Here is a 6,426-nt window from a genome sequence, read left to right on the forward strand (position 1 = left end):
TGGCACGTGGTTTTTCAACAATTCTGGAATCATCTTCTAAAATGATTTTTTTCTTTTTGAATAATCAATTCCGATACATGGATACAAAAAAAACAAATTCAAATTCGGCCAATTAGTTTAAATTATGCCCCAATCAAGTTTGAATGTGGTATTTTTACACTGTTAAAACCAATGAAACGATCCGACGTTTTATGGGACAAATATCGAACATTTTGAAGAGTTACCCAGAGCGGCAAAGAACACCAAAGAAAGCAGAATACAGCACGGGGTGAATCCTTTGTGTTTTGCTGGTTTACATTAGATTTGCCTCGTCACCTAACACCAGTTTCTTTGGTTGCTTTGTTGTTTTGCTCATTTGTGCATTTTGCCTCATTAACGATATTGAAGTTGTCCCCTCTACACAAAACGTCCGAACTTTTGCACCATTGTGCAAGAGGTGCAGTATGTCTAAGCGACAGGACACCCGACAAGAACATTCGACGCTGATTCAATCTATCTATCCTGATTGACCCATGGAAACAGCACTGCGCGCTCTCCTCGTGTCTGGAAAACAATCCCTTCACAGATAATGTTACATCCCGCTCTCAATGGGGCTTCTCATTCCATTGCTTTCAATTCCTCACAGAATCCGTTTCAACAGATTTTGTCACTGAGTTATTCCTTTGTTTGTGTTCAAATCCTGTGAGCAGAGGGTCCCAGTTGGAGCGTGCTGAGCCCATAACCCAGAGATCAGACCATACTCTGTGCACTGTACTGTGCTGTTCATCCTTTCACTAACAGCAGGTAGATGCATCTATGCTGTGCAAATTTTCACGCCTGTTTTAAGAAACAAGATAAGCAGTTCCTGGTTCCTGCTTTTGTTGTCACACAGACCAAGATTGTAAATGCTGGGAACAAGCACTGGTCCGGACTGTTTGCTCTCCCACGTCCGTTTTCTCCCCAGGAGGTGTTCAGATGATGGTCTGAATCGGTTTCTTCTGCTCCCTGTCACTCTCGGATGATGTGAGCTGTGAGATCTGTTCTCTGAACTGGGGGTAACGTGATAAAGCTTATACACATCAGTTCCAGTGTAACTGAGCGACAGTTACATCCCATGCTGAGTCAGACAGCAGAGCCCTCGCTGTGACTTCGAGAAGCACACAGACATGTTCCCGATGACTGCGAGAGATTCTCTCTTTCCCAGCAGTTCTGCACTTTTCTATCAGTCTCAGATGGCGTTATTTGCACAAGGTTCCCAAAAGAATGAGTTCCTGTGCATGCACGATCTCCGTTTTGTTCAGCTTTCCAGAAGTTCCATAACTCCCACTCCCTCTAACCCCCCTCCCGCGCTCCATAAGCCTGAATCTGGTTGATAGGAAACTGAAGAGCGGACACACATTGCTCTCCCACGACACTGATTGCTAATAGAAGACGAGTTCATTCAGCTCCCATGGTGGGAGCCCGCTCGTGGGGGAACTGACCAGCACAGCCTCCTGGGAACCGGGAGTCAGAGCGGCAAGGAGCTGCTATTAAAACTCAGTGCTGCCTTCACTCCGAAACAACAGAAGAACCTTTTTTTAAAAAAAAAACAAGGAAACTCACCTGATTTATGGATCATGCTTCTGCTGCGGTTCTGGCTTGTTGGTTTTGGGTGTGATATCGCCTCGGGTGGGTGATGTAAGTGCGAGCCCTGGGGTTTTGCATCCAGCTCCATTTTGGACTCAGGTATAATTGTGATGGATCGAGGTCACATTAAGGTACCGAAGCTTAAAGACACACAACAGTACCCTCTTGTAGACCGTTACTAGAGGAGAAATGGATTCCCTAACATCAAATGATGCTGATCCTGTTAATGTGGATTTTGCCGAGTGCACGTCCTGTGCGGAGTAACCTGAAAGCCTTAATCTGTCCAAAATGTTGTTTTTCTCATGCTGTGATCTGCATACCCTTGATTACTATGATCTGCATTTACCAATCGCAAACAAAATTTTTCACTGTACTCAGGTTCTCGTGACAATCAAATAAAGTCAATCAATCAAACTACACAGACGCTTCCCTATTGTTTGGTGCCAGCACAGCGAAGGTGGGCTGCATGGCCTCACTTTGCACCGTGACATATTTTGTGATTCTGAGTGAAATCACAGTTAAATTAACAGAATGTGGCAAGTTAGTCACAGGTTGCATTGACACAACCGGGACACATCTGCACCACAGTGTGTCACACAATAATCGTGAAGACCTTTTGAAATCATCCTCTGAGGTACATGCCACACGCCAGACAAAAAGCTGAAGTCTGTGTGAAACTGTTATTGTCAGCGCTAACAGAGCGGCCCAGTCGGAGCGTTTTGGGTTCATAACCATGAAATTAATGGATTGAAAACATCCTCTACTCGTTGACAATTCCATGTTTCATTGTGTGTACTGTACCCGCCAGTGTTTCTCCATAATAATTCTCCATTCTACGCATTACATTAGTTTCACTTTCTGCTTCCTTTCATTCAATGTATCTGAAATGAATATTTCATACCGATACACACGGGAAATTTACACAAATGAGGAAACACGCTTGTGAAGTTCTGGAAGCTCTTTTCCTGTTCTCTGTCGGTGTGCTCTGATCTAATTCACAAAATCTCTTGCCAGAGCTGGGAATAAACTGGTGAAGATGAGACACATCAGATGTAGTAGAGTGCTCTATGCGCATGACGCCCTGCAGTTATTCCCCACGCCGTTTCACACAGCAGTGTTCTCCCTGTGAAATGAAAATCTGTGAATTACAATTTGATCAATTTGTTGGAGACAGAATTGCGATCCAGGCACAGCTCCACATTATTACGACATAGATCACCAACTATGAATAACCACAGGGGTACACAAGCGGCAGAGAGTCGCTATGGACTCGATGGGCTGAACAGCTTCTGTCGGCGCGCGAGTGACTCCACACATTGATGCTGTCCCTCTTCCTGTCTCTGGGACAGAGTGGCTGATGGTGAAACAAAGTCTCATTGTTAACTCTATCTTCTGCGTTAAACTGTCTGCAGCCCCGCAGCTCAGGGACGTGGGGATGGCTCTCAGCGAGTGAGACTTTCACTCGGATTGTCTTTATCTGGGAAAGTTGGGGCTCAGATGTTCACTGCTGCCCGATTGCAGCAAAGAAGCCGATGTTATTGTTACAAAAACCTTTCTGCAGGATTGCTGTGTGAAGATGGATTTTGAACAGCAAACAGGCTGCACAAAAATGCCCTCAGATGAATTTACCTGAGGGTAGAGATTCCGGAGTCCATTTGTGTCTTACCCGCCAGCTCAACATCTTTATCGCTTCTCAGATAAATGATATTAGCAGGAAGCTCCCAATCAAACTTGATGATTCCCAGCACTTGATGGAACTGGCCGTGCCGATGAGAGCGAGCTTTAGAGTGTAACCGCGCTTGCCTCCCCTCACACTGCTTGTCAGTGGAGAGAAATAGCTGAATACTCTGCCGATGGAGACAACTTCGTGCAAACGGAAGGGATAAACAGCACTGTCCCGTGAACAAGGAGATGGAATGACAAGGCGATATTCTTAAATACTTGGACGCTTAGAAATCTGAGAACAAATTGGGTTGTAGTTGGACCTGAACGAATCTCAGCTGGTTTGGTGTTGGCAATGTAAGAGTGTCTAGGGCACGATCTTCACTTAGAAGCTGGTGTTAATACTGGCATGGGAGAATGTCTGACTTCAAATCGCCATCGAGCCTTGGTTGTTTGGTTTCACTGTTGCTCGGTCGTCCTATCAACTGTTTGATAAAAAGATGTAAATCATTAAGATGCACCCTTTGAAATACCTTTGAGTTTTGGGATCAGAAGTGTCATTGTAGTGGGCATGGCACAGTACCACATGTGGTGAAAGTCAAACAAGTGTAAGAGGATGTTCACACACAGAACCCCACTCTGAGTAAATCCACCATCTGGATATTCGCATAGTTCTGGGGGTGAAGGTTTAGGAAGTGGGGACGGGAAATGATTGAAAACAGCGGTGAACAGGTTGATGAGAATGGTGTGGTATATGAGGAATGTAAACAATAAAGGTCATTTGGAAAGTTGGGACAGGTCTCCTTGGAGAGCAGAAGGCCAAAAGCTGGCTTTGTTCAAACATTCCAAGACATGAGTGGGTTAGACAGAGGGAGTAAGGAAGGGGGAATGCTCCCTACGCCTGAAAGGATCGAGAACGATTCTACAGAGTTTTAAAGACATGAGTAAAAGAAGAAAAATGTACACGAGGAGAAATGTTTTCACAGAGGGAGTGGTTAGGGTCTGACATTGACAAAGACCCAGTTTCAATCGAGTTGTTGAAAACCTAATTCAATGTTCATGTTGAAAGTAAAAATGTGTAGAGTTACAGGGAGAAGGCAAGAGAATGATACAAAAAGAGAAGCACATTTATCTCTGTAGAGAGCCAGCGCAGCTAAGGATTGTTACACGTTTGTGATTCTGACTGGAATCACAGTTCGACCAACAGGATGGAGGGAGATAAACAACGGCGATATTGGCAAAGCCGGGACACATGACACAACAGAATGTTATCCAGCACGTACATGCCACAGGGAGGATGGAGCTGTCTGAAAATCCTGCAGGATATCCTGCGGATCAGACACAGGAAATTTCACTATTCGAACCGAATTAGCCATATGAAGGGGAGCCAATGAGCCGGAGGATCCTGCTTCACAACTCAATTACTAAAGAAGCTTAGGCTCGAGTCCCTCCACTGCAGTTTCTGTGGCTGCGGCGTGTTCAAATAAAAAGCAGGCCTGGGAGTTTGCTTTAGGAGAGGGGGGTCAGTTGTCCATCTTATCATGATCGTGTTCGCCTCCCACACGGTAAATCGCGGGCTCAAGCTGATTTTCGTTCCATGCAAGTTGAGTTTTTAACAAATTGGGAACGATTCCTGGAGAGTTAACTGTGGTGTGGGAGAGTGCAGATTTTCTCAAAGTGTTTGTGCTTTCATGGGAGTGCTCACCTCCCGCACGGAAAATCGCAAACAGCTCTACTGCTGCTTTATATTCCAGGCAAGTTGAGTTTTTACTGGAACCGAAAGGAGAGTGTCATTTCATCGCTGTTGTGAAACAAAGTCCTGCAGTGGCTGGACTCGTCATTATTTGGTTTTCTGTCCAATGGGAAAATCGTTCCAATGAATTTCGGTGTCATATGTTATTGAATTTCTACCATTTGCTTCATTTCCGTCCTGGAGACATCAGAAGGGAAAGGTAATCTCATCGAGACTGTGATTGGTGAAATACACTTTTTATGGCCCATTCTTATTAAATTCTTTTTTTCTCTCTTTTGAGATTTGCCTGGGAAGTGTTGGTGCACTAAGGCTGCAGTGTGTTTGAAAGAATAATTTGGAATTGCACTGTTGTTAGTTGTGAGATTACTTTATGACTCATGCCCTCGGATTCTCTCACATTTAGCATTCATGCATCTCTGTGTCTGAAAATGCATTAGGTATGCCAATTTTGTTCGTGTTCCGTGTTAAATGCTTACTGTTTTGCGATTCGCTCAGTACATTACGAGTTAACAGGGTTTCTGAGGTAACTTCCAGCAGCAAAAATCCTCAACTGAGGGTCTGGGAAAATTTCACGGAGTATGGTCAGTCGGAGCAAAAGTAAGGAAGTCGTTCGTTTCTGCAGTGTTTCACAATACTACCTTTCCCGTGAGCAGTCGAACAGACTAAACGATTGTGCCACAGACTGCGACGGCAAGCTCTGCTAAAAAGTAATCCTTTAAAGCCGGTGTAAGCAACACGACGGTATTGGGGTAAACCGCGTGGAAACAGATACTTCGGTGTATCTCGTCCATGCTCACCACCTAGCCAAAATTAAACAAGTCCCGTTCCCCAGCATTTGGCCCCAATCCCGCTAAACCCATCCTGTCCAGAAACTCACCCGATTACCTTTGCAATTTTCTGAGTGTAATAGCATCCTCCACTTCCTCTGGGAGCTCATTCCAAACACGCACAACCTTCTGTGTGGGAAATGTGCCTCAGGTCCTTTGTCAATTTCAGCCCACTCACCTTAAACCTATGCTCTCCAGTTTTCAACTCACCCCAACTTGGGTAAAACACATAAATACTCAGTTTACAACCCTTCCATAAGATCATGTCGCAGCCGTTATGCTGCGGGGAAAGTCGTCCCAGCTTATTCCACCTCGCCCGACGGTCCAAACATTGACGACATCCTTGTCTGTATTTTGTCATCAATTTCACATGGTTTTTTTTACGTTTTCAATATGTCAATTACGCTGGACAACAACAAGCTATTGGAAACAGAAAGGTGAAAGGTAGAATGGCTTCAACTTTCAGTGCGGCATGCCACTGAGCTGCAGTACCGCGGTCCCGGCTGGTTTCTGTAGTGTAGTGGTCATCACGTTCGCCTAACACGCGAAAGGTCCCCAGTTCGAAACTGGGCAGAAACT

General features: G+C 45.0%; 1 non-coding gene across 1 annotated transcript; it reads left to right on the forward strand.

The window, feature by feature from the left end:
* The first annotated feature begins 6,353 nt into the window (after positions 1-6,353).
* On the forward strand, positions 6,354-6,426 carry trnav-aac (transfer RNA valine (anticodon AAC)). Its single transcript has one exon. It is a non-coding gene; the product is annotated as a tRNA-Val (tRNA).

This window comes from Chiloscyllium punctatum, chromosome 17 (assembly GCF_047496795.1).
Source record: "Chiloscyllium punctatum isolate Juve2018m chromosome 17, sChiPun1.3, whole genome shotgun sequence".
NCBI lineage: Eukaryota > Metazoa > Chordata > Chondrichthyes > Orectolobiformes > Hemiscylliidae > Chiloscyllium > Chiloscyllium punctatum.